Genomic DNA, 10,549 nt, shown 5'->3' on the forward strand with positions numbered 1-10,549 from the left:
AATAAAAAAACAAGAAAAACGAGTATATCAAGGTAAAATGAAGATCTTGTTGGAAATAGTGGAGAATCGCAGGCCAACGACATGAGTTGAAACACCGACAACATACGAAACCGGACATGCTGACTGTACACCAATGGGAATGACAATGAGAGTTGATTGTACACCGACGGGAATGACAATGAGAACGGAATGGGAATGACCAAAAAAGAACACCGACAATGATAATTTCCGGTGACAGTGGTCGGAACTAACAAATGACGGTCAAGATATGTAGAGAAGAAGGGTTTCTCTTCTCTAGAACAAAAGCCTTAGGGCTTTGAAAGAAATGAGAAAATTAAACAGATTTGGGGATTTTGACATTTTCATTTTTTTTTAAACTTTTAATTACGAAAATACCCCTCATCCATTTAACCTATGAGTATAACCAACCGGGGACAAAATTGGAAAATTTCACAAAAAAACATGTTTAAGGATTTAGAATTTTTTTTTTCAAAAAAAATAATTAAAAAATTATGAAAATGCCCTTGATTCATTAAACCATACGAGTTGAACCAGATGAGGGCAAGAATGGAATTTTTCACGAATGGATCGATCCACATTTTGTTCAAGAGCTCTCAGTGAAAAAAATTGTGCAATTAGTAAGAAACTTTTCACAAAAATTTCCAAGTGTTAGAGCCAAGTGGTATCGATCTTGGTGGATCGATCCACATTTCGTTCAAGGGCTCTCGGTCACAAGACTATGCACACAGTGGGTCGATCCAAAAATTCAGTAGATTGATCGACACCCTATTGAAAAATGACTTAGGCAAAAACTAACGATAAAGTACAAGAAACACACCAACAAGCTTTCCAAAAATTGAAATTTTGATTCACTAAAACTAAAATACAATAGAATGACATAGTTATCTTTCAATCAAGGAGTTAGAATTGATTCAAATTGAACAGGAATGCTACCAGGAGCTTAACTTTAGACAAAATTAATAAACATAAAGATTGAAGAATTTTCCACATTTATCCAATGAATAGGTAAAAAACAACTGATTATCAACACTCTTACAAGGAAGCTTAAGCTCAAAGAAGACTTACTCATGATACCATAAAATAGTGAAAATGTTAATTTCTTTCCACTTAAAAATCTATATCCACCCATAAAGCAAAAAAATTTCAAAACTCACTTTCTTCTTAGAGAAATTCAAGATAATGTTCCAAGAAGTCAATTTGCACATCTCTTGGCTAGATTTCTATTTAACACGACCTATTCACATCCTAAAAAAAAAAAATCATACATAATTTGTTTTTCACATTGAGCATTGAAATGATTACACAAACATGAGCTTCACCCTTAGGATCATTTTTTTTTTAACTTGAGGATCACTAAGGTGGCCTTTACAACATAAGAACATAAGGGATGCCCTACTCTTGCAATGGGGGCTTTTTAACTCTTGAAACATTGCCAAGAAGTCATAACCATTCTAGAAAACTTAATATTTACCCTTTTCATTTTTTTTTTAATTTCAAAAAGAGGTGTAGACCCTCCATTTTGTCCTCTTAGCACATGTTCTATTAGGTATTTATTCGGTACTTTACAGTAATTCCATGGTGGCCCATTACTACTCGTGTAACCTATATTTTCTGAGCCACCTTGGGGACTTTGGTTGAGGGATTTATCTAACTCCATTATGACTCTTGGCAGCCCTAATTTAGACTTAGGCCCACTTAGGCACCTAGGCCCATTAGGCACCACCTTAGGCCCACCTAGGCTCACATGGGCCCATTTTGGCACACCTTGGCCCATTTAGGTTTACCTAGTCTTGCTTAGGTCACCTTTTTGGAACATCTTGCATGTCTCATGTGGCTTGCATGACTTGCATGGCGGCTCATTTTTGTAAAATCACATGACCTGAATTTTTATTATATTTTTGTTTATTTTATTTATTATCTTGTGTATTTCTTTTTTTATTTTTTTTCTATTATTTTGTCACTTTTCCGTAATAATTGTCCTTATTTATTTTAATTTAATAATTTGGTTTAAATGTTTTTTTTATTTTATTACTATTATTATTATTATTATTACTTTTACTCATTTTTATTATTATTATTATCATTATTTTATTTAATCTATTAACTTTGAAATTTTGTAGGAAATGTATGGGAGGTGTGCACAGTCAAATTGAGATTAATATTTGGAATGTGGGATTTCCTTGGATGCATGATCATTGGAGATGATGGATACCGTATTGAGATTTGAAGATAGGTGTGGACGTTTTGGGAGAGTTTAAGGAAATGTGGCTCTAGGAGATAAGGAAACAATTGAAAATTGACATGGCTTGGGGAAGGAGATTGGAGTTTGAGGTTTTTTTTTTAGAAAGGAAGAAAATTAAAAAGGAAAAAATGGAAAACTACCAATTTGGTTTTGGAGGAATTATAAGGTTGTGTGTTTAATGAAGAAAGTGAGAGAGATATTTAGAGAAAAGTGAGATTTTTCTTTAGAAGAAAATAAAAGTCAACACAGATGAAAAAAGAAATTCTGAGCGTGTATGTGATGACATGAAGGGTTGTGTTTAGGAAAGATAGAAGGGGGAAGTTCTGATGAATAAGCTTCAAGCACATTAATATACACCCCATATTTTCTCCTTCAACCGGAGATTGAAATATCAAAAAATATATTGAACTCTTAGCTCAAATCTCTCTTCTTTTTCTTTTTCCTCTTCACGGATTCTTGGGTTGTTCTTGGGGTTTTCTGATTTTGTTGAATTGAGTGTTTGATTTGTTATCTATTGATGTAAGCTTCTGTTACGTGATTCAAATTTTTAGGTTTGTTTTTGTGCTTTTGGATCAGGGTTTCAAAGCATGAATCTGGGTAGCGGACAGGGATCCATGTCGAGGGCGAGTTCTAGTGGTGCATGGAAGGCCGGAGATGTGGTCCTCAACCAGTTTCCAGAGGGTCTCCAGGTCTTGGTGGTTGATGATGATCCCATTTGTCTCATGATCTTGGAGAAGATGCTCCGGACTTGCCTTTATGAAGTTATTAAATGCAATCAAGCAGAAACAACATTATCCTTGTTGCGAGGGAATAAAAATGGGTTTGATATTATTATAAGCGATGTACACATGCCCGACATAGACAGATTCAAACTCCTTGAGCACATTGGGCTCGATATGGACCTGCCTGTTATCATGATGTTTGCTGATGACGGGAAAAATGTTGTGATGAAGGGTGTCACTCATAGTGCATGTGATTATTTGATTAAGTATGTTCAAATTGAGGCACTAAAGAACATATGATAGAATATGGTTAGGAAGAAAAATAACGAGTGGAAGGATTTGGAGCAGTCCAGAAGTGTGGAAGAGGGAGATCACCAGCAAAAACCATCGGAAGACGTGGATTATTCGTCTTCAGAAAATGCAGGGAATTGGGAAAACTCGAAGAGGAGGCAAGATGAGGAAGATGATGCGGAGGAGAGGGATGAGATACTTCCACCCTGAATAAGTTGGGGGTTGTCTGGTTGGTAGAAGTCCACCAACAATTTGTGGCTACTGTTAAACAACTGACCATTGACAAGGTTGTTCCGAAAAAAAAAAAAAAAAAAAAAAAAAAAAATTATGAAGTTGATGAATGTTCCTGGGCTTACTAGAGAAAATGTTGCTAGTCATCTTTAGAAATATCGTTTGTATCTTAGGAGGCTAAGTGGTGTATCACAGCACCAGAGTGGACGTAATAACTCTTTCATGGGTCCCCAAGAAGCAACTTTTGGATCAATCTCTTCACTTAATGGGCTTGATCTTCAAACTCTTGCTGTTGCAGGTCAACTACCAACACAAAGCCTCGCCACACTCCAAGCAGCAGGGTTTGGTAGGTCAACTAGTAAATCGGGACTACCCATGCCGCTTGTTGATCAAAGGAACCTCTTTAGTTTTGAAGCCCTTAAGTTCAGATATGGGGAGGGTCAGTAGCAACAACAACAACTGAGCAATAGTAGTAAACAGATGAACTTACTACATGGAATCCTTACAACCATGGAGCCAAAGCAACTTGCTACTTTGCGCCAGTCGGCACAGTCGTTTAGGAACATAAATATGAAAGTCAATGCCCATGGAAATGACAGTAGCTCTTTATTGATGCAGATGGCCCAACCACAAACAAGGACTCACAACCCATTGGAAAGAATACCATATACGTAGGCTGCCACTTGGAAAGACTCTCCACGCACACACCAAGGGTGAAAGGATAGCCGCACAACCCATAATTTCAAGATCTCCATGTTGGCTGCATCATTGAGAAACAACCTACCGCATCAAGGAAAATATAAGAAACACACACAGCCACCAATTCCAAAAAGGTGGCAGCCCATTCCACTTTGCCAAATATCATCACTCCACGCACTCTCATAAGGGATCACACAAAGAGACAGCACGCACTCCACAGGAGTTTTGGGAGTAGCATAGCCATTTTGGGATGACAATTCTAGTGGTGCAAAAATTTTCAATTTTTTTTTTCTTTTTTTTCCTTGCTGTCAGTTTTCATGCAACCACTAACCCTTTAGGGTTAAAATTCATTACAACAACTTTAGAATATTTTTAAAAAATTTCCAAAGCTTGTATGACTTTCCTCACTCCTTGAACTTGAATTTAAAGTTTTGTTTGAGTTAGAAAACAATTCCAAAACAGAAAATATAAATGAGTCGTTAGGGGGGCTACATTTTCACCCAATTTTGGACATCCGAGACCTATTTGTAAAAATAAAATAGCAAACTAATTTTTAAATTTGATCCAATATTTTTTCTTAATTTCAACCTTCTTGAAATTGATATTAGACACATAAAATATTAAAACATATGCCTTTTTGAGGGAGATACGTTTTTTCAAATTCATACCTACTGCACATGATGAATTCTAGACATCTGATTAGCTTAAGTATTTTAAAAATATATTTGTATACTATCCAATCAGGGATTCATTTTTTATGTGGTATAGACACTTTGAACTATGTGTGTGATTTTTTGTATAATTTTATGTGATCATTTATTATTTTTTAAAAATTCGTTTATGCATGTCATTTTTTCTTATCTAATTTGGACTTTGTAGAACCTTTAGGTGTCTTTACCGCAATCTATCCTTTAAATGAGAGTTTGGCCTTTGGTATGTTGATCTAGATGTGTAGGAGTTGTTTCCTGAATTTTTTCGTAATTAAATTCCACTCTAAGCTATTTTTTAGAAATTCTTTTTTTTTTTTTATGCTCCATTTTCTAATTGCATGTTGATGATCTTGTACATTGCTTGAATTGGTTATTTATTTTTTGAGTTATTTAACTTACCTTGGCTCAATTTTGGCTTTGGTACCGTGTATTAGACATAATAAATATGTTATATGATTCATACTTGTCCTAATTGCTCTATCATTTTTGGAGGAATCATATAAATTATGCATGTTATCCAGGTACGCTCTCTATCACTTACTTTTCGAAATTTTATGAACATGCATGTTGTTGTGAATTTCATTTATGATTGATGTGATCCTTAGGTGCTTAGATGTATGCTTGATTTGCTAGGATAAAACACATGTTGTGTGCTATATTTCCAAACTAACCATTGATGTTTTATGATAGCGCTTTAGAAGTAGTCCAGGTACGCACCTTAAATCTTCTTTATGATTTGTGATTAGTTTTTCTTGTTTGCCATGCTATTTTTGAAATCATATGGCCTACCTAGGTATCCATGATCAAACAATTAATTGCTACATTTCCCTCAACTTAGTCAGTAGAGACTTTCTTAGGGTTTAGAGGGGTGCTACCTTTTAAAAGTACCTTCCCAATAGGTGACCTGATCTTCGGACCTAGACTCGGGTTTTTCAAAGACACGTTTTTCCAAAAACTATGGAGTCGCTTTTTAGGGTTTTCTTTATTGTTTTATTTTTCCTTTTAAAAAATAAAATAAAATAAGTGGTGACTCCTACTTTTTCCAAAAACAAAATTTTTCACCAAATAAAAGCAAGTCTCGCCGATCAAGTGGGGGCATACGTGAAAAATGCGAGTCCACAAGAGGGCAAACAATCAAGGAAGAATAATCTTAAACACTCAAGGATATTCTGGTGACTTTACTCACTTTTTAATGCTCATTAGATAAACATAAGTTTGTATTTAAACTATAAAAAGCATTACTCACCATTTATGTAATCACAAGGTTCAACCATGAGCTGTTACTCACTTAAAAGAAACGAAGCTAAAATTTTGTGGTTTATCTAATCAAATCAAAATAGCAAGGATTCAATATCATGTTTATCAATCAAACCATGAAGATAAAAACATCTTGAAGCTTTTAAGATCATTATGAGTCAATTTAACTTTTAAAAAAAAGTGTAAGCATGTCACTCTCATGAACTCAACAAATGTTGAAAGTTTATGAAAAATGAAGAAAATATTGAACAAAAAAAAAATCAACTTAATGAAATTTAGGAACTTAGGAAGACAACTAGGACTCAAGGATATACAAGAGTGTGTCCTAGACAGGTTCTAGAGAAAGTCAACTAACTGCGCATAAACCTATGGACTTTCTAAGTGATTTAAACCTAGACACATCCAAAGGTTTAGTGAGAATATTAACAATTTGACCCTCGGTTGGAACATATTCCAATGACACCACTTTGTCTTCAACTAAGTCACGAATGAAGTGATGTCTAATGTCAATGTGTTTTGTTCTAGAGTGAAGAACAGGGTTCTTGGAGATGTTGATTGCACTAGTATTGTCACAAAAAACTACCATGGTTCCTTAATATATTCCATAGTCTCTCAACATTTGTTTGATCCACAAAAGCTGAGAACAACAACTACCGGCTGCAATGTATTTCGCTTCAGTTGTGAAAAGCGAAACAAAGTTTTGCTTCTTACTCATCTAAGTAACCAAGCAATTTCCAATATAGAAACAACCACTTGAAGTGTTTTTCCTATCATCCACATTTCCAGCCCAATTAGCATCAGTGTAGCAAGCTATATCAGAATGAGTGTCAAATGGATACCAAAAACCTAGCTCTAAAGTACCAACAATGTACCTAATGATGCGCTTAAGAGCTATGAGATGAGATTCCTTAGGACATTCTTGATACCTAGCACACACTCCAACACTAAAAGCTATGTCCAGTCTACTAGCAGTGAAGTACAAGAGGCTACCAATCATCCTCCTATACAATGTTTCCTCTACCCCTTTCCCAGATTCATCCTTAGCTTTAGGTTGGTAGGCATTGGTGTCCTAAAATGTTTAGTTGACTCAAGCCCAAACTTTTTGACAAGTTCCCTTGCATACTTGGATTGGGATAGGAAAATCCCATCCTTGAGTTGTTTCACTTGGAAACTAAGAAAATAGGTCAATTCTCCTACCATGCTCATCTCAAACTCACTTTTCCTCTCTTTAGCAAAATCTAAAGCACACTCATTGGAGGTAGAGCCAAACACTATGTCATCGACATAGATTTGTGATACCAAGAACACTTCATCATTTCTTCTAATGAACAATGTTTGATCAGCTCCCTCTCTCATGAATCATTTCTTAAAAAGATAGGATGTGAGTCTTTCATGCCAAGCTTTAGGAGTTTGGTTTAAACCATAGAGAGCTTTTCTAAGTCTATAGACATGATTTGGATACCCAGGGTCTTGAAACCCTTTGGGTTGCTCCACATACACTTCTTCATTGAGGATCCCATTCAGAAAGGCACTCTTGACATCCATTTGAAATAATTTAAATTTTCATACACAATCTATAACTAAGAGTATTTGAATGGATTCAAGTCTTGCAACTAGAGCAAAGGTTTCATCAAAATCAATTCTCTCAATTTGCTTGAACCCTTGAGCAACCAACCTAGCTTTATTTCTCACAATCACACCATTTTCATCCATCTTATTTTTGAAAATCCATTTTGTTCCAATGACATTCACATCTTTTGGTCTAGACACTAAGAACCAAACATCATTTCTAGAAAATTGATTTAGCTCTTCATGAAGAGCCTCTACTCAAGCTTCATCATTCAAGGCTTCTTCAAAAATTTTTGGTTCAATTTGGGAGGTATAGCAAACATAGCTTACCTCATTTAGCTTGGATTGTCTCCTTGTTACCATGCTATCCTCATAGTTTCCAATCACATTGCTTAATGGATGGTTCTTAGGTACCATTGACTTATTTTTCTTTGATGACTCAATTCTCCCCTTATCTCATTTCTTTCCTTGCTCTTCTTTCTTTTCTTCCTCTTCACTTAACTTTTCATTTTCAGATTTTTCTTCAATCACTTCAATATCTTTTGACACATCAATTTTATCATCATCACACTCTCTTGACCTTGATCCTAGATCATCCACAATCACATTGATTGATTCCACCATACATTTTGAACTCAAAATGTATACTCTATATGCCCGACTTTTGGAGGAACATCCTAAGAATATCTCTTCTTCACTCTTGGATTCAAACTTTCCAAGATTTTCATGATCTTTCAAGACATAACATCTACTTCCAAACACCCTAAAGTACTTCACACTGGGTTTCTTACCTTTCCACAACTCATAACAAGTCTTCCTAGTATGAGGACGCATGTGAGTTCTATTGGAAATATAGCAAGTGGTGTTGATGGCTTCAGTCAAAAAATGTGTAGGAAGTTCATGTTAATTTAGCATTGTTCGGGTCATTTCTTAAAGGATACGATTCTTTCTCTCAACTACCCCATTTTGTTGAGGTGTTCTAGGAGCGGAAAACTCATGTTTGATTCCTAGAGAATGAAAAAATTCTAAAAAATCAGAATTATCAAATTCTCTCTCCCTATCACCCCTAATTCTTCCAATGGGATACCCTTTTTCATTTTGAATTTTCAAACCAATGTCCTTGAAATTTATGAATGTCTCACTCTTATTTTTTAGGAATGCAACCCATGCATATCTAGAATAGTCATCAACCATCACCAAAATGTCTTTTTTGCCCCTAAACTCTCAGTTCTCATTGGTCCCATGAGGTCCATATGTAAGAGTTCTAAAGGTTTAAAGGTCAAAATTTCATCAACTCTCTTATGTGTACTTCTTGTTTGTTTTCCCTTTTGACAAGTACTACAAATAAGATTAGAGAGTTTTCCAAGCTTAGGTATCCCTTTGATGACTTCATTATTAACAACCTTCATCAAGTCACGATAGTTTAAATGACCCAACCTACGGTGCCACAAATCGATTGATTCAACTTTTGAAATACCACACACAAAGAAAGAAGAAGAAGAGGTAGAAGGATTTTGACAAACAACATAGCAATTATTAGAAATTCTCAAATCAATCATCACACAATTTCCATTCAAATCAAACACTTTACATAAATTTTGTGAAAATTGAACATTGAACTTCTTGTCACATATTTGACTAATGCTAATCAAGTTAGCTTTCAATCCTTCCACATACAAGACCTCTTCAAGGTTAAGGATCCTGGGAGCACAAATTGTGTCTTTTCTTTTCACACTAGCAACATTGTCATCACCAAAAGTCACATTTTCTCCATCAAATTCAGTGAAATTAGTGAAGAATGATATATTACCTATCATATGACATGAACAACCACTATCAAAGTACCATGAGTATGACTCACTAGCTCTAAGTGTAGTGTGAACAACAAGGCATTTAAGCTCATTCTTTTTCACCTATATTTGTTTTACATTTGTGACTTTGGTCATTCCATTTGAAGTGCTTCCTTGGAAGCCACTATGATGAGGGACATCTGAATCCCTCATTAACACTCTCTTGCCTCCTTATAACAACCTATTTCTCAAAGTGAATGATTCATTCATTAGGTTGGTCAACTTTCTTTGGAAACTCTCAAACATCATAACATAACAACTATCAACGGTGTGTCCCATTTTAGTGCAATAAGTGTAATGAAGTTTCAGTTTAGGAGGAATTTTCTTAGGGACCACTCCTTCACAAGGCTTGACAAAAATTGTTTTACCATTACTTGGAGTGGTAATTTCATCAACAAAATCTAAGCCTCTTTTATCAAATGATTTCCTCCCTGAATTGATCAAATCACTAAGTCTTTTAGAGCTAGGATGTGACTCTTCTTTCCTAAGATTCAACTCATTCTTAAACACTTGATTTTCACTCTTCAATTCATCACACATTTTCTTCATGTCAAAGTGTTCACCCTCAAGAAAGGTAATTTTATCTAGTAAAGAATTTTTCTCTCCCTTTAGAGTTTTAATCTCATTGATTAAACTCCTTTTAAAAGCCTTCCACTCAACTTGTTCTTGTTTGAGCCTTAAGCACTCCTTGTACAAAGTGTCATATGCAGAGTCAAAACTCATCTCATCACCATTGGAGTCACTTGACTCACAAGACTCACTAAGAGCCTCCTTTTTTAGTGGTTCATCAAAGACACTTTCCATAAAGGCAGTGAAATTAGTGCATTCTTCACTAGCATTGGATTCTTTTTCACTTGATTGACAAGATATGTGTCACTCCAAGTGATTTGCATGACTTTCTTTCCTTTTTTCTTTGAGGGACATTCAGTGGCATATTGTCCCTTTTCTCCACACTTA

General features: G+C 35.3%; 1 pseudogene; it reads left to right on the top strand.

The window, feature by feature from the left end:
- Positions 1 to 2,850: 2,850 nt before the first annotated feature.
- On the top strand, positions 2,851 to 4,182 carry LOC117930453 (annotated as a pseudogene).
- Positions 4,183 to 10,549: the final 6,367 nt, after the last annotated feature.

Source organism: Vitis riparia, chromosome 14, assembly GCF_004353265.1.
Source record: "Vitis riparia cultivar Riparia Gloire de Montpellier isolate 1030 chromosome 14, EGFV_Vit.rip_1.0, whole genome shotgun sequence".
Taxonomy (NCBI): Eukaryota; Viridiplantae; Streptophyta; class Magnoliopsida; order Vitales; family Vitaceae; genus Vitis; species Vitis riparia.